The sequence below is a fragment of the Peromyscus leucopus genome, chromosome 4 (genome assembly GCF_004664715.2).
Source record: "Peromyscus leucopus breed LL Stock chromosome 4, UCI_PerLeu_2.1, whole genome shotgun sequence".
Classification (NCBI taxonomy): domain Eukaryota; kingdom Metazoa; phylum Chordata; class Mammalia; order Rodentia; family Cricetidae; genus Peromyscus; species Peromyscus leucopus.
The window spans coordinates 22,336,534-22,358,599 of NC_051066.1; the positions used below are offsets into that span (position 1 = coordinate 22,336,534).

General features: G+C 40.8%; 1 non-coding gene across 1 annotated transcript; it reads left to right on the forward strand.

Moving 5' to 3' along the window:
- The first annotated feature begins 7,098 nt into the window (after nt 1-7,098).
- LOC114705175 lies at nt 7,099-7,205 on the forward strand. Its single transcript, XR_003736362.1, has one exon. It is a non-coding gene; the product is annotated as a U6 spliceosomal RNA (small nuclear RNA).
- Nucleotides 7,206-22,066: the final 14,861 nt, after the last annotated feature.

Here is a 22,066-nt window from a genome sequence, read left to right on the forward strand (position 1 = left end):
AAGCAATTATTCGAATCATCTAGTACACAATGTTTACTAGATTTCTCTTTTCAGTTATTAAAGATTATGTGGAGCTGTTGACTGGTGGTAAGAATACATAACCAAGGAGAGGTGTGGAATTCATTCTGACTAGTAACAGATATCATATAGACCTTGGCTTGATCTGAAAGGTTTCACATTCCAAATCCAAACATCACAAGTTATTCATGACATGACAGAAATTGTATTTTAATGAATGAATATGATGTCAACTCCTGTTTTCATATAGAGCCATGATGTTATCTCAATGTAATTAAGTCATAAAAGTTTGCATATTCTCGTGGGACCAAGTCCTGTGCTCATTGCATGAGTTGGCTGTTTGAAACCTGGAGCTTATGCAGGGACACTTGACTCAGTCTGGGAGGAAGGGACTGGACCTGCCTGGACTTAGTCTACCAGGTTGATCGTAGTCCTCGGGGGGTGGGGGGGGAGGATTTGCCCTGGAGGAGGTAGGAATGGGGGTAGATTGGGGGTAAGAGGAGGGGGTGGGAGGGGGGAGAATAGGGGAACCCATGGCTGATATGTAGAACTGAATGGTATTGTAAAATAAAATTAAACTAAATTTAAAAAAAGATAAAAAAAAAAAGTTTGCATATTCTCTTGTTACTTTTGTTAACATTTGGCTAGGCTATTAGATCCTACAACCAGGGAAGGAGGAGGTCCAAATATATAATCTACATATTTCTTATGCTATGATAGAAATGAATTTAACATGTTTTCAAGAAAAGATTACAACTGTGTGATTAGGTAACAGAAGAAATGTATAGAACTTATAATGAAAGAATTTAGAAAAGAAAAGCAACATATAAATATCATAATTGTATCAGTTTTTGATATATCATGTGTTATACATGAGAATGTATCATGAGCTGAGTGGTGGCAGTGGCGCACGCCTTTAATCCCATCATTGGGAGGCAGAGGCAGGTGGATCTCTGTGAGTTCAAGGCCAATCTGGTCTACAGAATGAGTTCCAGGACAGACTAAGCTATACAGAGAAACCCTATCTTGAAAAACAAAACAAAAACAACAAACAAAAACTGTATCTTGAGAAGTCTATGTAGGGTCATTCCTGTGAAAACATTGATGTCACAACTTTATCAACATTTTAATTGTAGCACATTTGTCTAAGAGGGATGTGTTATACAATCTAGCACTTGACACAGAAGGAAGATGTCAACCATTTGCCAGAAATCAAGAAGCCCCCCACCCCCATCTCATGAGATCTAAGCAAAAGCAGTCTGAGTGGGATACCATGACTCAAAGGGTCAGGCCTGGCCTGAGACTTCCAGTGCACTCCAGACCCACAGAAAGGTGAGACAGATCTTTGTTGCAGTATATTCTTCCAGAGACCTTAGGTCAACTCCCTGCTAAGAGATAATGCCAACTCCATAGAACTTCTACAACTCCAGAAGTCACTAGTGACAGCAGGCACCATGATGTTCCTACAGGGTGGAACACATATTTCATGTAGAGTTAACTTGAGAACCCTGTTTATTTGACATTATCACCATCTCCATTCACTTTTCTTCCAAGTCCAACAGGAACTGGAGAAAAAGGAAGAGTTTTGCACCAAAGTGCTCTACTAGTTAAGTCGGCTAAGAAAGGAACTAAATTTGCCAGAAGTCTTAGAGATTGCAAACTGTTCAAGTTGACAGCTTAAATGGTTGATTCAGTCCATCCTTGGTATAAACTGGGAAAACTAGATAGAAAAAAACAGACCAAGAGAACTCGGCAACCTTGAGACCTCTTGAGTTCATTTCTATCAAAGGAGTTTCATTCTTTATAACTATTTAATAGGAGATTATTCCCCATGCAAAAAAAAAAAAAGAATAAAAGACTGTTTTGGGGGAGGAAACAGAAGAACAAAAGTAACCATTAGGTAACACAAATAAATTTCGGTCACGCTGTAAAACATGTATGTATTTGTTGCACCATTGGGAGGGTGACTCAAATTGTCTTGTCGATATTGTTGTTTCCCTTGCATGGAAAATAGCACTAGGGTGTTTTGTATGTAGGAATCTCCACTGATGACATAGCAGACAGCCAGGAAACAGGTATGTTCTATCAGAGAGAGAGGGAGACATTTGCATAGCTGTGGCTCGTTGTGATGAAGAGGGAGCATGAAGAGACTTGGGATAGGTGACTTCATTGAGTCATAGACCTAGAACAGCTGAGCTGAAAAATCCTATCAACTGTCCTACTTTGAGTGGACATTTCCATGAAATCAAAATAACTCGATGAAACAAGAATCCTCCGTGACTCCCTGCTTTCAAACTTAGAAATCTCCAAACTTTAAGAAAGAAAATCTTTCAGACTATCTGTAAGAGGCTCAGAATGGTGGCACAGGTCTATAATCCCAGCATTCAGGAGGCTGAGGCAGAAGGAGCAACAGTTCCAGACTGCCTTCATTTACATAGAGAGTTCAAGGCCAGTATGCGCTATGTGAGACTCTATCTACAAAAAAAAAAAAAAAAATTAAGTGCAAGTTAAATCTGAAATACCAAATTCATCTAGTGTTTTCCTTAAATAAACACATGATGGATATAAGATTAATTCAATGCTCAGACCTCAGAAATAACACACACACACACAAAAAAAAAAACAATTACCATATAATTTCTTAAGGGCTATTTGAGAGATTAATTTATATAAACACTATCTATTAATATGCTTCACCCTTCACTGTAGTTTATTGGGCAATGAAAACATGGCTAAAATTCTAGCCAAGAGGATCTGAAGCACAAATATGCATGCCACTCTGGCTAAAGATAGTTGTGATGCCATCGAAATGATGTGCTTAGTTTTTCAGAAGCATCAGCACAAGGCATTTGCAAATGTGCCAAACTCTCCAAAACTTTTTGCAAGGAAAATGTTTGAGGATAGAAATAGAAAGCTATGCTGTAAACTAAAAGCAGCCTTGCAAGTAATTACATGCCCACTTCTCAGGGTGATAAATGACACTTGCTCGTGCTTTTTCTACTGGTTTCTATGACTTATGGGAAGATTATAGGTAATCTTTCCATTGATACTAGTAATGTTGCATCAGCGCCATAAACGTCAGTCTGGAGTAAAAGAACTGAATAGGAACTAGAGCCAAAACAGGTGGTTAGGGAATGTAGCCATTAAACTGTTAGGCTGAAAAACAAGGGGTCTAAGGAGGTGGAGTGGAGAATCGATGAAGATCAGCGAGGATCATTCCACTGGTAGTGCAGCTGTGAGAAATAAAACTCAACTCTGATCAAAATTGCAATTGACAACCTGAAGACAAATGGAAGGCCAGAGACAGACAGCTCCTTGAGAAGGCTTGGCACCCACAAGTTTAGTCAGAGCAGTGTGCAAGGGAAATAGGATGCAGATGGGGGTAAAGGCAGCCAAGAAGACATGGTAAGAGAGGAGACTGAACATCAAGCTTGTCAGGTGAACTTCAGTGCGAGGTGGTAGGGATGAGTCCTTGTCAGCTGTGGACGTTCAGAAAAGGTCTCTCAGGAAGCAAGTGAGATTCCAGTCCTCCTAAGCATGGGTTTGACTTTGTTTCATGGCCACACAGCTCACGTGTCTTTAACCTCCTTCCACTTCCTTCCCAGATGAACTGCAGTTTCCTGGAGACAGTTCTTTAGCACAGGGAAGCTAGCCTGAAGCCCTCTGTGGTTACATGCTTTTTCACAGGGCATGTGCTTCCACGATCCTCCCAAGCAAAGATCTGAAAAGTCATCCAAATACTAATTTTCACTAGTTCTATTGCACTTCACAGTTTTCTGAAGGGAGAAAATATCTTTACCTTGTTACAACTTCTATGTTAGTTTAAACCAGAGTTGTCTAGCTTTTGACCAATAAGCCATATCCACCATACCCATATGTCAAGTCAAAATTGCTCCTGACTGCTCAAGAGATTTTTTTTCCTTTTTTAAAGTTTAGAAATTTTATAGAGTTCTTGTGCGTGCATGCGTGCGTGCGTGCGTGCGTGCGTGCGTGTGTGTGTGTGTGTTTGACTATCAAGTCCAATCTCCCTCCCTTATAGAAAGCACTGCTAAAACAATCGAATACTCAAGCTCAGTCTTGCTGTTCTTCATGGGTGAGCTCTTTCTAGAAAGTTCTTTTCCAATACCTTTTAACAAACAGTTCCATTTGTCCTGTCTTTACTTCTTAACTGAACCCTTACAGCATTTCATTCGTGACAGTGGAACAGATGTGTAGAGGCAGTTACTTCCTTGCTTAACCTTCTCTTCTCTAAGTGAAACTTCCCATGACTATCTCATTTAAATTACAACAGTATGCCTCTACTTTTGCCATACAGCCATCGTTCTCTGCAATGGGCTTCATTAAATGTGGTACCCAGACATAATATCCTGAACTTCTCTGAGCAAAGAACTGATTCCCTCAAATTGACCTCTGACCTCACACATGTAGTCATGGCATCTGTGGGTGTGGGTGTGTGCATGGGCACACGTGGTGGTAAGGAAATAAAACATAACTTCAAATGTAAATAAAAAGGGAAACTAGAGCCAGGACAAACTCAAGACTATCCCAGGGCAGGGAAAGACCCATACACGCAAGTGCAGTTTTCAACTAAGAGGACATACATGAGGACTTCGTTAGTGTGTGGTGGCTAAAGAGAAAAAGAAAAAGAAGGAAAGACACAGTATAATCAACAAAAGGAAAGCTGGCATCAGATCAGAAATGGAAACAGCTTAAATCAATTGTGACCCCCCAATTTTAATTGTAACTGAAATAATGATCATTCTATTTGTAACAGTAATATATAAATGATCCATTGTTTTAGGGTGGGCTAACCTGCATGACCCCCAGGTGGGGCATCTATGTATAAAGTGGTTCCAGAGGAGCTGTAAATGGATGTGTATCACTAAGGACAATATTAATATGGAGATGAAACTGTGGAAATTAATGAAAAATCAAAATGAGAGACAGCAAATGGGGGGAGGTGTCAAGAAGCAGCGCCAGCCACCTAGGAAGAGAACTTGTACTGAGCTGTCAGCAGAGGTGATGGAAGGGGGTAGGTGGCAGTGTGTGAGTGATCACAGGTATTTGCTGCTGCGGAGTCTACATATGAAATCACTCACAATAGGCCCAAGTACAGTGCAGTTAACCACACTGGCATGCACTTTCTGGAAGACACTGGAGTTCTGCTTCCCATGAGAAAAACCTATTTGTGCTGACAGGAGGTTCACTGAAGCAACAAAACACTGGGAACATTCAGAGAGGCATTTGCCTTGCTTCAGAATTAAACATCCCTCCAGGGGAACAAGAGCAAGTGATATTGAAAGATCAAAAAAGAGATCGGAGCTCCTCAAATGCAGGCAAGTCCACCAATCAAGGGTTAGAAGAACCATGGTCATGAGTCTGGAAGGCAGAGACTGGATCTCACAGGCTGATAGACAGTGGTAATAGCCAGGCAAGATCCGGAGGATGAGACTCCAGACAGACTCCAAAGAATTGATTCTCGGACAGAGAGGAAAGGAGGGGACAGAAACTGGGTGATAAATTTCAGGGTTAAAAGAGCAGCAAGGGACTAATTGCTTGTGTGAGGCCCAGAGTGAAGATGCTAGACATCTGGTCTCTAGTATAAGGAGATGCTTGACCCTTCAGGAGCTGCTGCTGTGAGAGGGTGGGTGGGTGAAATGTGAGGAGGGGGGTGAAACAACTCTGGTGGAATTTTACTGAGGTGAGAGAATTGGTTAAGAAGAAAAAAAGAAAGAAAAAAAACCCAGCTAGGTCCAGAATGTTTCTGTTAGTGTTTCTTAGTAATGGAAATAAAAACATCTATAAACAAAAAAAAAGGCAGTGGAAAGAAGAGTCACTGGTGAAATTATGGGATTCCCCACCTCCCAGGGGAAAGGAGGAGCTGGATAGATGGTTATGAACACAGTGTCTTGGACAAGAACTTATTTAAAATGGAATCTTCTCAAAGGAGGTCAGGGCAGGGAGGATGCCAGCGTCCGAAGCCCTGGATTTCTGCACTCTTTAAGCTGCTGCCATCTTGTAAACCCTAACAAGTGTTTCTCTCTGGGCCTCCATCAGCTCTTTCTAGTGTGTAACTGATCAGCCAGGCGTAGAACACAGATATGTGAAAGGGAAGAGGATTACCGAAAAGGAAGATTTGGGACACTTCAATATGCATAGTAAGTTAGCAAGCAACATAATCCAGTGATGACATCATGTAGGAGTCAAATGAGCATCAGCTGAGGAACTGAAGGCCAGGAGAGGCTACAGAGTACAGTGGCCAGATCTGCTATAAAGCTAATTCTGGCTCTGCCTCTTAGAAGCGTGGGACTTTGGACAAACTACTCACTCCTGCACATATGTCCCCTCATCCGTAAGAGGAGAGTGATGGTTGTCTTAGGAATGTCATGAGAAAATATGAGATTAATGAAGAAAGTCAATAGATGACATGTGCATGGCATGTGATACTTTGCCCAGCCAACCCATGTGTCAAACCAGCTCATCACACTTGAAATAAATACAAACAGAGTTGAGAGCAAACTCTAAAAAACTCTCCGTGGCTTCCAACCACTAGCACTTCATAATTTTCCCTTATAGGGTCATTATCTTCAAGGGAAAGTAGAGAAAGCAGTTAATGAAAATGAATCTCAGGAAGAGGAAGCTGAGTGTTCCTCGGGAGCAGGTGGGTATCTGCCTGAAGGAATGAGGAGAGAGAGAGAAAAGGCAGAGGCCATTTGATGGTGAGCACCGAGGAGGTGACCTGAAAAACCCAAAGCCTGGGGAATAAAATTCCTGGGTTCAAAAGCAAGGACGTGAAAAGGGAGACTTAGCAAATGTGGTCAGAAAAAATAAAGCGGTTTGAAGAACCCAAAGGGGTCACAGAGAAAAGCGAAACGGAAAGAAAGAGGCAAAGTCTGGATGCTAAGTCAGTCCCTGAAATGACCGGCAACAGTGTTTCCTCACAAAAAAGGAACTTCAGAGGGTAGAGAGGGATGTTTTCTTTATACCGAGTTTTATACATTTTTTGAGATTTTGTCATCTGTATATACTATTAGGTAAAAAGCAAATTTTATAAAGGCAAAACAGTATGAAACTTGAAGAGTGCTTACTTTAGCAGCACACATACTAAAGTTGAAAGAGTAGAGAAAAGGTTTGCATGGCCATTGGACAAGGGTGGCGTGCAGAATTGCATGGTGTAAAATATTCTTTTAAGATATAAAAGTAGAAAGAAGATGATTTGTGAGGAAAAAGAGACCAGAGGAGGGGAGAGAAGAAGGAAAGGTGATGGAAAGTTGAGTATGAGCAGGTATATGTATGTATACATACACCTGTGTGGAATGCTATAAATAAGCACTTTTATATACTTAATTTTATTAAGAAATAGAAATGTATATTTTAAAGCACACATACAAATGGAGGCATTAGAAAGTCACTGGCCTAAATGAGTGGCTTGGCCTCTTAAGTTCTACTGAAAAGCAGGTCAAGTCATGTCCTCAGAGACTGGGTTGCTTGTCTAGTCTCCCTTACACATGTGAAGAGGTATTCCACTCAGGCTTTAGTGGTGAGTGTAAGGTGGTCATGTAGTTGAGCTGTTGAGAATCGTCATCTGAGTTTATAGGCAATCACTCAATGATCATAACTTCAGAACGCTTACCATTCACCCTGATCTTATTCAATCCCCACCATGAGACCCAGTGAAAAAGATACCACGATTGTATCCATTCCACAAACAAACCTGAGCATGTACATAGCATCAGTTGTATTCCATCACCAAACCAAGCAGTGGTAGCAGAGTGGACTCCTTGGTAGCCATGCTTGTCACTTTGTGGATAAATTTCAAAGTGAGGATAAACTGTCAGAAAATGGGCTTTTATCTTCCAGTCAGAGGGAAATATATTAATTCAATTTTTGTACTAGTCTATTCCATGCAACAGCCCATTTTTTTTCCTGAATTACTGTTATTCTTACATTAGCTTGTTTTAAAATCTTCCCCAAGCATGTGTTTGGAGTTGCACTGCAGAAAAATTCTAATAAGATAAGAACTTCAAATGTGGATCAAAAGTTGTACCAGTGTCAGTTTCCTGAGCATAGTGAATATGGGAAAGCTCAGCAGTAAAGTTGTAAAAATGTAACTGTAGCTTGGTAGCACCATTAAATATGTATACTGTGGGCTTTTTGACAATTGTATTAATCCCTTTACAAAGCCTTCAGATGTCCCATCACAGAAGCATGGATGCTGTTTTGATCTATTTATTACTCTTAAGTGTTCAGAGAACTGTCCCTATTTTCTAATTAACACTTTTAGAGATAAAAAGACATGTATTAAATCAATCTGAATGATGGTTGTTTGTGAATCCCACAAGATAAGGCAATTTGCATGTTCACTTTGTACTTACAAACTAAATCTGCCCATCTCCAAAGCAGTCCCTTCGAATGTAAACCTTTTGTGAGTATTTGTAACTTGAAAGAAAGTTTGGCCTACTAAGAAGCAGTACCAATTATCTAAAGGGCTTCATTAACGAATATGATTAAGATACAAAGATATCAGGCATTTTTTTACATTGTTTGCTGAAGAATTTGAGGAAACAACTTTTAAAATACCCAGGGTTACAGATTATTACCTTTTAATAGGAGAATAAATAATATAACTCATTTCCCCCAGCAGTTGAGCTTTCAAAAGTAGCCGGTTGCCACTCACTTGGGGTAAAGTCGCTTTGATATGAATTAAATCACTTGCTGATGAAATGCACCTTTCAGCGACCTGTTTGAGTCCTGGCTGAAGCTATAGCTCGCTCTGGGATGGGAATTCCAGCTCTCGAGTTAACTCACACTGGTGATTCATTATTGGATTTCAGTCTTGATGAGTCAGCACTGTATGATGTTTACCAAATTGGACCTTCAAGAACATTGGCACCTCTCTCATTATTCAGAAACCTTTGTTGCCAATACAGGCTATTGTTTCCACATGGTTATGGTGTGGTGTGTTCACACTTGGGCCTCTCATCAGATAGAATTTCTTAGCTCTCCCAGGATCTGTCTTCATTAGACTTTATGTGCCCAATCACCTTTGAAACCACTTATAAAAGCCCAGTCTTCAAAACATGAGACTGGGTCCTTTATCTTTCTAAACAGTTCAACCTGGGCTTTCCCTTTGCCAAGTAACGTCAAGAAACCAGAAATATATCGTGTTAGCTAGTGAAAATGATGTCTGATTTTTCTCTCCTTTCCTCCTTAGGAAAATAAAAGGCAATACCTCACGTCCATTGATCTCTTTTGAACTGCTCTGTTAGTGAGAAGATCTGAAAAAGCCTTCCACACAGAGGTGAGATGGTGGCCATTTGAGACTGGTGTGTTGGAGGGAAGGCGCTTTCTTTATTCAACAATTGTTTATTGTCCTTCCCTTGCACAGCAGGTTCCACTGTAGGTGATACAGCTACTGTCAATGTAACTCTAAGCAAGACAGTCTTGTCTCTGCGGAGTTACTTCTAGAAAAGAGGATGCATGTCAGATAATGCAAACATGAAGTAATGTCACAACACGATGTCTCTAGGCCCTAGATATGTCCACCAAGACTGAAGCACCATAACTTAAGAGAACAAAGCCCAACAAGAACTGCCTACTCCAAGTCCCATGTGGGACCCACTTTAATAAGCACTTCCTTTTGCAGCACATCTTTCAGATACCAACTCTTCCTGGGGCCCCAGGCACAGTTTCCAGCCACAGATTCCACCCAATCATCACAGCACTGTCTTCTGAGTTGAAAACTGAAATGACCAAAGAGTGCATATTCGCCAACCATCCCAGTTATGTGAGTGATGCTCTGTCCATAGGAAAAGCAACTGCACGTCTCTGGAGACTTCATCTGTCACTGTTATTGGGTGATTAACACAGTCATACTGTTTCCTTATTATAGAAGTGTTATAATGAAGCCACGTATGAACAAATAAACATTTTAACAATTAAATCCTAAAGCAAAGGCTTTCAGCCTTTGGCTTTTGTTCCTACTGTAAAACACATGGTAACTGATACTCACACGTGGGACACAGTTCTGCAAATGTTTAAGGCTTTACACAATCCCCAGGAAGTTGGCTCTACAGCCATCTCATTCACTCACAAACAGCATGGGAATAACAGCCAATGAGAAAGAATCACAATCACGGCAAGGATAACCTTGAGTCCTCTGTCCTGATTCATTGTTAAATAAGCCACTTGAAAATAATTCTTAACCACAGACTATTTATGAAACACCTCCCAAAGAATCATGGATGTGCCACAATGGTGGCTCTGGAACCATTCACCCACAGACTAAATTCTCTTAGAATGACAGAATCGTGTGTGCTCTGAATGTATCGAAATCTGTTATATTGTAAATCGCCAGCAACTAAGCCACCCAGATCTCTACCACAGTACTTAATTTGCGTTGTTACTATAGTCTTCCTCTCCTGGGCATCTCCTCTTTTTTTTTTTTTTTTTTTTTTTTTTTTTTTTTTCATACCACAGAGATGGTAAAATCAAGGAAAGCTGTCTCTCTCTGCAGTGAGTACACTCTTTCCTGTGTCCAGTCTTTCAAATATCCACTGACAAGGCGTTGATTTGTGGAAGTAGTTGCCTCAGGTCGAATGTTCTTGCACTGGCTGTGAGCAGTCACTTCAATGGAAAGCTCTGTGGTCCCTGCCAGCTCCTCTGGTCCCCAGATGTCTCAGGACACAGCCCCGCCCTTGCCGAAGCACAGCGGTGGGATTTCCAAAGGATCAACACACCAGACTTGTCACCAAACTTACGGTGGACATCAACAAAAGGTAGGGAGCTTGCTGACTTCAGAAAAAAATAAATTTTAATATATGACATCTTCAAAAGCTTTTTAAGAGATATGATTCAGGTGGGACATGTGGCTCCTTCTGTGAATGGGGCCTTTGCATACGAGGGAGTGAATGTGGTTTTACATATCCTGTTGAACCATAAGTCCTTCTGAAAATGTAAACTAAAAGCACACTTTCCTTCTCATTAAATCCCATTATGCCAAAAAATAAAAAATAAAAAAATAAAGATCTAAGTAGAAATGTAACAGGATCTAAGCAAAGTTATACAGGGCTGCCTTGTAAACAGTATGACAAGAGACCAGAGAGAGCCTGCCTCCGTGATGCCTGGCCAGGCAGCTGCTGGGTGAAGGCAGAGCTGTACCTGAGGGCAAGTGCTTAAACAAAATACTATGACTGGAGGGCCTTATGGATTTTTTTAAATAATAGTAATTGCTATTATGAAACTGGAAACATGTTCAATAGAAAGGGGATTTATTATGTATCATGTCTGCACAATAAAATGCTCCTTGTTGGGCCATAGCAAATAAATAATAATTTTTTTTTTTTTGGAATTTCTATGATACTAAGAAAACTGTAAGCTAAAGGCATATTTTAAAAATTCAGCAAGAGGAAGGGGAGTGTAATGGGAAGCCAACCGTGAAAGAGGGCCAAAATCAAAACACTGGAAAAAGCAAAAACCCCACAAGAAAACAGAAGAAAGAAAAGAGAGAGGGAAGGAGAGAGGTAAAAAAGCAGAGAAAGAGGGAAGTGAAAAGGAGAATAGAATAAAATATAAAAGTTTGGTCTATTCAAGCACTACACATTCAGAGTGGATCTGCAGAAGGTTAGAAAGCACAGGTGTCTTTTTAATTGTGATACATTGGGAAAATTCACACTGTTAAATGAGCCTCTGATTCTCACTTCTACCTGCATGATACAGAAACACACTGTTAGTATGCTGAGCTAAAATCCAAAAGATGCCAAAATCAGTGCATGCAGATAAGAGAGCTGCAAGATTCTGCTGTCATATGTTCCTTTAGTACTAGAGCAACGAGAGAATTTGGACATTTCTATTTTGTATGGCATTAACAGGATGCATATGCTCAGACTGCATCATTATAAGATGGTGCGTGCGTGCGTGCGTGCGTGCGTGCGTAGCCCGTTGGGGACATCAGAGGCCACCCTCCGGTGCTGGTCTCCTTTCACCCTTTTTGGAGCCGGGCCCACTTTGTTGTTTCACTGCTGAGTAACAGCTAGCTGTCCCGTGAGGTCCCAGGAATCCTCCTGTGTCCACCTCCCATCTCATGGGTTACAGACGGACATGCCTGGCTTCACAAAGGTTCTGGGTAGGTGAACTTGAGCCCTCATATTTTGTAGCAAGTCCTTACCCACTGAGCCATCTCTAAAAGCCACTATTATTTTTATGTTAAAAATATTCTTAAGAGGTAGGAGAGATTCATTGCTGTTTTTTCAAAGATAAATCATTTAAAGGTTAGATACTCAAGTCCAGTGAATGATCCCAGGCACTGGAAGTGAGGAACCTGTCAAGAAAATGACAGACAACTTGAAAGGGGTAACTAATTTTCACAAAGTGTGGGGTCTAGGAAGAAAACAGCCTGGGAAGGTGGAGAGGACACAAAAACGAAGAAAGCTACTTCCCCATGTGCAATGCAGACCTAAAGGGCAAGTTACCATCTACACTGCAGCTGAACTGTTTCCGGGGCACTGGCTTTATGAAATCACTGTCTCCAGAGGGACTTGCCATCCCTGCAAGTGTGGGAAAGCAAATCATTCTGTTGACTGCAAACTTCTTTTGTTCCCAACCATTACCACTGTAAATGATTTTGTCAGAGGAGGTGACCTTGGGGACAACTTTCCATCTCCGAACAGTGGTTTATGCTGACCACATGGCTCAAAGTTAAGATTTGGAAGATGTCTGTCTAACACATAGAGTGATTTGTATTTCTACAAGTGCCGATTATTTATTCCTTTGTTTCTCCACTCATCAATCTATAAGTGGAGAAAATATTTTAAAAAAAATACATGTATTAAGGATTTGCTTGTCTGCACTCCATTATGGAACAGCTCTTGCCCACATTTAAAGATTTATTTAAAGAGAATTTAAATGTAAACAGATTCAGATGCATGCATAATGAAAGAAAGAAAAGGAAGGAAATGTTACGTAATTTCCTTTCTAACTTTTTGTGCAGAACACCACATCTGACTTGCATGGCTTGGGGGTTCCTGTGTTTTAAACAGATACTCTCTTCGTATCGGTGTCCTAGACTGAGGACAAATGACGGTCTGTTTGTAATAACTGAGAGATGTGTGGCGATGCTTATTCCTCATTAAGCACAGTTTCTGACGTAGCAGTAGGTTCGCTGCTCACTCTCTCCGGAGTTAGGCCCAGATTCCCAAAGGAGGCACAGAATTGAAACAAAAGTGGCCTCTACTGCGCTTTGCACCTAGCCTGGGTTTCAGGGAGCAGGAGAAGGGTTTCACTTCCTTTTCAACAGAGAGGTTAGCTAGCATCTTTGTGCTATGGGCCTTTCTTAGCGCTTAAATGCATCTGTAAATGCTCTGAGACCTGAGTAATGCTATTACTGTCTTGTGGAATGCTTTTGTTATGCATATATATATGTGTGTGTGTGTATACACATATATATGTGTGTATATATACATACATATATGTATGTGTGTGTGTATATATATGTATGTGTGTGTATATATGTATGTGTATATATATATATATATACATATATATATATAATTTGCCCAAGTTCCCATTACTCTTCTTCAAATATAACAACAAATATGAGGCTTGGTTCAGTTTCTTAGGAAGAATTGACCTTCTTTCCTTTGGCTTATGCAACTCGGGTTATTATCATCCCTAGACAAGAGAAACAAAGGTGATGATATGGCCTCGCTCCCCTTCTGAATCTCCTGAATCTCCACCATTTTTGGTCTCTACTGGCTCAGATCCTGGGCACTATCTCTTTGTGTCCCTACAAAGGGCAGAATGAGACCGCTGAAAGTGTGGATCTACTTCTAAGGCTTGTCCCGAGCTACTTAGATTTAAACAGATTCCCTCCAGAGTTACACAATGCCTTGCATTCTTGCTTAGAAAACCCTTACCATTCCAGTCACTCCTATTCTCTTGTAAATGTGAATCCAAATCACAGCCGGGATGGATTCAGTGTGTCCCTGTGTGTTAAGTGGCTGTTTCTCTGAAGAGTATCAGTGCACTGACATCCCAGGTACTTCCCTGTGGAGAGTTTCAGGTCTGCTACATTCATCGCCCAGTCGTAGAACTGCCTGTGAGCATCCTCTCTAACTGCTGCAGGAACCAAATGCTGAGGCCAACTGTAATTCTTACAGCGTTTTCTTGCTACAATAATAGGATTTTAGGCCAGTTTGACAAGCATTTTTAGATCCACTGAATTGATAAATGTCAGATAAAGGAGGAAGTCACTGAGCAGTGTATGCATTGATCTGTCATCAATAGAACTGCAGATCAGATGGCAACGTGAACATTTTTAGCCTGGCTCTTCCCTTCCTCTGCTCAAATGCACCCAATGAAGCGCCCATTTGCTGACTGGAAATTCACAGTTGAGGTCGGCCGATGATGCAGTGCAAAGAGGCCTGTTCTGTGCCTCTGCTGGCGGGTGAGCTATGCCAACCTTCACCTCTAAATAGCTACATACTTAATTATGTGATATTAAGAAACGAAGTTCAGTCACAATTTATTAATACCATGTGCCCGTGTCGGGGAGGGAGCGATCAGCACTCAACAACAACAACAGCAACAGAACCTATGCAGCTCACTGCCAGGACGTAACGTAAAATAAAACCCTTGTTTAAAGGCAGATTATAATAAATTAGGCTAGACGATAACAAAAACACACTAATCTTTAAAGAGTGGTATTATTTCTCTATCTCACCATAAAACCTTAGGAAGTATGAGCTAGCTAGGGCAAACAGGCAAAAACCGAAGCCAAAGAAGGTACAGTCGTCACTTTCTTGAAAACAAAACCAGCTCTCCGTTCTTGCCATTTGTCTGGATTCTTCCTCCGGGCAAGCTGGACAGCTGCACGGGTAGGTGTTTTAGTCATGGGTTGTAAGCCCCACCTGGCTAGATTTGTTTAGCAGACAGCTGGCAGAATTAAATAAAAAGAACGGAACACAAAATGCTTCCCCCAAAGAGAGAGAGGGGAAAAAAAACAAAAACAAAAAAAACGACTGAGAGAATAGTTTGTAGATGTTTTAGCCTTTTGGAGGTTTATGGACGTCTCTTGTCTTTTCCTTGCATGCATTCACATTCTCCACGTGAGTGTATCTCGTGGATATTTTTCTCTCAATTATATCACCATAGCTGTGGTAAAAGTGTACATAAATGAACATAACAACTAAGCTTCTCTTAAATGACTTTTTTTTTGCTGTTAGAAACACCAATTTCAAGTTTATAAGTTCCCGAGAATGACATCAGTTTTAAATTACCTTTTTTTATTTCTGCATTTTCTTTGCTATATTTTAAAGCCAATAAAATAGATTTTCTTCATCTGGAATGTTCTTTCTCACTTAAAGATAAGAAGGAGTCTAAATTGTGGGAATGGCATCCCTCAGCATCTGTTTCTCTCACAGACCTATCAAATATCTAATTTTTGGCGTGACTGCTGACTCCGACAGGGGGATGACATAAACCAGCTTTGTGGTTACATGTTTCACTTTTAATCTTGTGGAATAAAACTCAGCACTGAAATGTCCCTTTGCATGGGACAATTTGAGAGTGTTTTTTCCCAGAAGTCCAAGCAGAGGACCATTAACCTGGGTAGGCTTAGCACACAGCGTACACAAAAATGTTCTGCATTTAATGCAGCTGCCATGAGGCAGACCGGCCTTCAGGAGAGCTGTGTTCCTCCCTGGATCAGGAGCTACAGACAATGGAGGTGCATTGTCAGTGGCAGGAAGATACCAGAGAAAAGCCTCAATGCAGAGGAGCAAGGGGCAGCTCCCTTAATAACGACAGCCTTGCATAGTTTGTCTCTTTCTATACATGCAACAAGACTCAGGGAGGCTTTTGAAAGACCACCATGGGTTCACTGCTCAGCACTGGGGGATCCAGGCTTTTCATTAAATACAGTAAATATAGAATGGAAGGTTCAAAAAAAAAAAAACTCTAAACAGTTTGGATACAATCCTGGTTGGAAGAAGTCCACGAAAATTGATTCCAACTGCTTGTAAATGAGCAAGGGGAGGGGCGTGCTTATTTTAAAGACAGTACCGCATGGCAGACAGGAAACATTTATACAGTAGCTCCACTACCACCTATGAGTTGACAGTGGATGGCCACTCCAGAAAGTGGCTCAAGTCTATTTGCATAGTCCATAGAAATAGACTGCATATTAAGGATAGGGCCAGGAAAATACTCTTTAAGGCATGACCTAGTACTTGCTTCCCAGAGCAAAAGCCTGTGTTGGCCCCTGTCCACCCAGCCTATACATCTCGCTATGCAATGTAGACTTTCCGGAGCCAGGCATGGTCTGTTCATTGCAGAGGCTGATTCTCTCTAAGCACTGGTATCAATAGCATACATTTCAAATAGAAGGGAAGCCTACCCAGGCTTAATCCCCAAGTAAACCAAACACGGTCTCTGGGGAGGCTGCTGGTACAAAGCAAAAGACAGTATGCCTATACGTGTTTTCGCATGGTTAGCAAAGCGGGACCGATCCAAGACCAGGAAAACAAGCATGATGCAAAATGAGGTCACTCCAGGTTTCTATCCGACCCCAAAAGATGGTTCAGTCTTTCTGTCATCTAACAGCTATTGTATTTAATTAGATAGACACAATCACATCTCCAGCCAGATCATTACAGTACTGCACATCTTTCATACTATCAGTGGCTTGGCAGAATTAAAAGCTATAAGACCTTTTTGAGGGTACCACAGGGCTTTCTTTTTTATCCTCACAGAGATTTCCTCTACTCACCCACCCCACCCCCCACTAAAAAGAGTTCCTTTTAAGTGTGCATTCTGACTCTGGACTGTTTTGTGCATGTTCCATACAAATTCATTGAGTCCATCATAGGCAACTTCTTTACTAAAGCAAACTCGTTTTTTTTTTGTTTGTTTGTTTGTTTGTTTACTTTATTAGGATATTTTGTTAAACAGCCTTTTAATTGTACACTGACCTTCAGTTTTTAACAGAAGAAGCAACCACCATGCATTGTTTATTTGGGGATGAAAAAAATCAATATAATCTTTCTCTGTTTTAGCAAACAGAAGCTGTTAACTGGAGAAGATGTAGACTACTTCAAAAAGCAAATATTCCAGAAAGACAAAGGAAGGAACTCAATGCTAATTCACTGAAGCCTATGAGAAGATCTTTGAAATGGGGCTAACATATTGCTATGGGGATGTTGTAATATGTCCTTACCACTTCAGATCTTATCATCATATCTCATACTTAGCAGTATGTGTGGTATTATTTGTTGAGTGAAAAAAAGACTATCTTCTTAGTAAGATTTCTTATTTTTCAAATTACTAGAGCTTAACAGAAACTTCCTCCACCAGCTAGAGTTTCAAATCAGGGATTTTACTAACCCATCAGGTGTGTATTTCTCCACTTAAAGGACTGAGGAAGCTGCAGACTCCGTATATTTACCCTGGGATCACCTTCCTGGTGGTGAAATGTAACCAGCTCTTCTGTGGAATGGAGCAATCAGTGGGTGTCAGTAACACTGTGCTGTGAAGTGTAGAGAGGGAAATGAAGGCAGCTCATCTGAAGGAAACTACAGGGGGATTTTAGATCAGCAGAATGCAATTATCCAAGTTGGAACTGTTCCCAAACACCAAGGAGAACTCTAAAGGTGGGTGAACTGAACACCGCTTCTCCTCCATTGCAGGACAAGCAAGCACATCTCTGCTAAGACTGGTGCTGATTCTATTTATTTGTCTTAACTTTACAAATAGTCCTAGCCAAGTTCCAGCTGTTGCCATAGGAACAGGAAGATGTAGACCATTTGATCAGAATTGGAGACATCATGCCTACTGATGAGTACTCTATACTTTTTACTTATCAAGAAAGTGAAAGATATTTTTAGAATCTTCCTAAAAACACAGTGCATGCATCTGCTAGGAGTTACCCAAGGAGCCTCTACCTCTGCACCTCTGTGTGAGACCTGAATGAGTTCTGGCCAATCAAAGACAGAAATATGGACTTGAATTCTGCCATGACCATAAAGTGCCCACACTTGATCTTCTTTCTCGGCACATATATCCACCTCACTGTCATTCATGTGCACACACAGATGCTACTCCTCTTCCCAACCTCTCTGGCATTTCTTTGTTCACCAAGATGTAAACTACCACAACATGATAGACTGAAATATTTGCCTCTCAAGTCCCTGAGGAGAGGAGAGCTGCGCAGAAGTAATTCAAACATCAGACTGTGAAATAATGTCTACAAGCAAATGAATTCTACAATGCTAAAATTTGCAAGTTTTTCTCTAAGCCATTTTAGAGGTGCCTTGACTAATTGTCTTAGTTGGGCTTCTGTTGCTTGATAAACACCATACCAAAAGGAATCTGAGGAGGAAAGTGTTTATTTCAGCTCACAGCTGCATTCCTTCATGGAGGGAAGTCAGGGCAAGAACCTGGAGGCAGGAACTGAAGCAGAGGTCATGGGGGGAGCTGCTTACTGACTTGCTTTCCTTGGCTTGCTCGGCCTGCTTTCTTCTCTCTTCTCTTCTCTTCTCTTCTCTCCTCTTCTCTTCTCTTCTCTCTCTCTCCCCCTCTTTCCAGAGACATTAGCTTTAAAACTCAAAAATAAATGTAAATTATCTACTAGTAAATGTATAATAAGATAGACTTGCCTAGGTAAACATTTTCTAAGGATTTCCTATCTAAACTTCATACAATACATTTTGATCATGTTTCCCCTCCCCCAACCCCAATTCTCCTTACATCCCTATCCACCTAACTTCATGCCCCAAGCTCTCTCAAAAGAAAATTTTTAATGAAAATCAAAGCAAACAAACAAAAATGCGAGAACAAAAAGCCCACAAAAAATGCCATGGAGTCTCTTTTGTGTTGACCACCTTCTCCTGGTCATGGGGCCTGCCCTGGAGTGTGGTTGATACATGCAGCAACTCTGATGGAGAAAACTTTTTCCCTTTGCCAGCAGGTGTTAATTGCAAATAGCTTCTTGGTTAGGAGTGGAGTCACGTGTTCACCTCCTCCTCTCAGTGGTGGACCCTGTTTGGTTGAACCTGTAGGTCCTGTGCATGCTTCCACAGTCTCTCTGAGTTCATATGTGCACCTTTCCTGCTATGTCTGGAAGACAATGTTCTCCTGGAGTCATCCATCACCTCTGCCTCTTATAATCTTTCTGCCTCCTCTTGTGTAGCTAGCTCCCTGAGCCTTGATGGGAGGGGTGTGATGAAGACATCCCACAGAAGTGAGCATCAGCCTTTTTACACAACCAAGTGTTGCCTGCCCAGAGGTGGACTGAATCCATTCACATCAATTATAATTCAAGAGAATACAACACAAGCTGGCCGCAGTTCTTCAGTTGAGAGTCCCTCTTCCCAGCTATGACTAGAGTTGTATCAACCTGACAAAAACTAACCAGCGTATTATATAATAGCGATGATAAAAAATAAAATTATTTTAAATTCCAAAAGGGAAAGAGCTGAAGTACCATTCTGTAAGCCAAGGACGTAGTAAGAAACTCTCTGGTTCATTGTTTGTGGGAATAGAAAACTTTTATGGATGTTCTAAGGGGCTGTATAGTCAAAACACATTAGCTGTGTTTTAGTTACTTTGTGCATCATTATGACAAAATACAAAACATTATGACAGAAACAACTTAAGGGAAAAAGAATTGCTTTTGGCTCATGGCTTCAGAGGCTTTCAGTCCACATTGGCAAAGGCATGGTAACAGGAGCATCTCTGAATGGCAGTGGGAGCAGCAAGTAGCAATGTCTGCTCATCAAGAAGCAGAGAGACAAGACTGACGAAGAAAAGCCAGGCTAAGCTTCCAGGTCCGTTCCTACTAGCAACCCTCCTCTGCCAGCCATGCCTGCTCCCAAAAATATCACAACCTTCTAACACAGCAGCTCCAGCTGGGAACCAAGCATCCAAACACATGAGCAGGGGACAGGGCACATGACATTTCTGGTTCAGACTATACAAGTTTATAAAGACAGTGCTTAATCCTTATACTTTCACCTCATATAGTATACAGCTAGAAATTGTCCTGAAGGAAGACTCAAATCCAATGACCAAGATTTTTGTCCCTTAGGACATGGGGGTCACATAAATATAAACAGCAGATAAACACGTAACTATGCCTTGGCACAGCTTTATTAGAGAACATGAATCAGCCATCAAAAACTGTATATACTGTGTACATGTGAATACATTAGTCATTTATTTACTGAATAAGCTAATGTTTGTTGAGCACCTAATATGTGTCAGACTTATTCTAGATGCTGGGAACACAATCAGGAACAACAAAAATGTCCCTGCTCTTACACTGTTTTTATTTTTATGAAATTAAATAATGTATAACAAACAGACCAGTCAGTAGAATAACTGTTGGTAGTAACAAATTACAAAATGGTCCTTGAGAATTTTAAGTAAATAACAGCATGAACAAAAACTATAGGTACACTACTAGAACATGGGTCCAAAAACACATTTTTTAACAATACCCCACATATGGAATTAGAAAGGAAAAAGCCAAAAAAATATTAAAATTCTAATATATGCATATGAAATGTTTCTAGTTGTGAGCAACTCAAAGTCCATAAAACATATAAATTAGTTGCATTGCTGATGTATGAATTTGAAATATTAAATGGACAGCACCAGAGTGGAAGGATCAATTTACATAGAGAACAAATGTAATTAGGCAGCCACCCAGTAGCCCCTTTTTGAGAGATTTTATTGCTTCAAGTCAAGCACCATTCTACAAAGTGATTTAAATTATTTAAAAGAAAGCATTATTTATTTTCAAAAAAATTAAAAGAATAGAAGGAGGTGATGGGCGTGGATGGAAACCAACTGCTTTGTAATGATGGAAACAGGAAGGGTATGATGGTAGAAACTGACAAGACTGCACATGATCAGAGATGAGACCAGAGTGGAAAGCGATGACAAAAAGGAGCCCATACACCCTTTCCAGGGTTTAGTCCAAAAATGATAAAAGGAAAATCGCTCACCTCTAAAACACTAAGAATCTCTATTACCTTGAAGTTAAAATTTCCCATTGTCGGGCTGGAGAGATGAGACGGCTCGGGGTATACCCTCATAAAGCTGGGTGTGACCGTGTGCACAGGCCTGCAACCCCAGTTCTCCTCAGGCAAGGTGGGAAGCAGGGCAGGAGGCTCCCTGGAAACCCATGGGCCAGCTACCATGGATGGCAAAGAGATTCACTGTCAAGCAACGTGGGAAGCAAGGACTGATATGAGGGGGTGTTTTCTGACTCCCATACATGCATGCAAGTGCAAATACAGACAGACAGACAGACAGACAGGCACACACACACAAAATCATCCTTCCATACAAAATAATTAATAATTAATAGATTAATTAATTTAACTTTTTTATTTCACGTAGTAAGCAATTTTTCATCAGGGGAAACATACATTATCTAGCAGGATGTGAGCTCATGTCAGTTTTCACATGCTCAGTCCACTTGAAAGCGTCAACTGTCGGCCATCTACCATATAGTTAGTAGTGATTATTTCTGGGTTATAGATTTATGATTATTTATGTTTGAGCCTCAATACTTTTCTGCTTTCTTAAAATTGTTCTAAAGACAGTATGGCTTACTTTAAAATTTAAGTTTTAAAAAATGTGAATTATATATATTAAAATAAAAGTATACTGCTGTCTCTTTGCTTATTAGAATTATAAAGGAGGGCCTAATAGCCACCCACTTTAAGTTCAACTGCATCACATCTGCTCAGGTGGGAATACCATCAACAGTACGAAGTTGTTGGCCCAAGTCCGTACTGATTCCATTAGACCATCACCATGGTGTAGCTGAATTTCTAAATGGTCTTATTAAATAAAAAACACGGAGCCAGAAATTTGGGCTGAAGTCTTAGAGAGATCAATGAAATACGGAAAGCCACCAGCCAACCTCACCTCACCACTCTGCAGCTTCCAAATGGTGCCAACTTCCCTCCTACCCAGGCTTTATATGCCTTGCTGTTCTGCCATCTGATTTGCTCTCTCCATTCAGCTACATCATTTCCTCTTC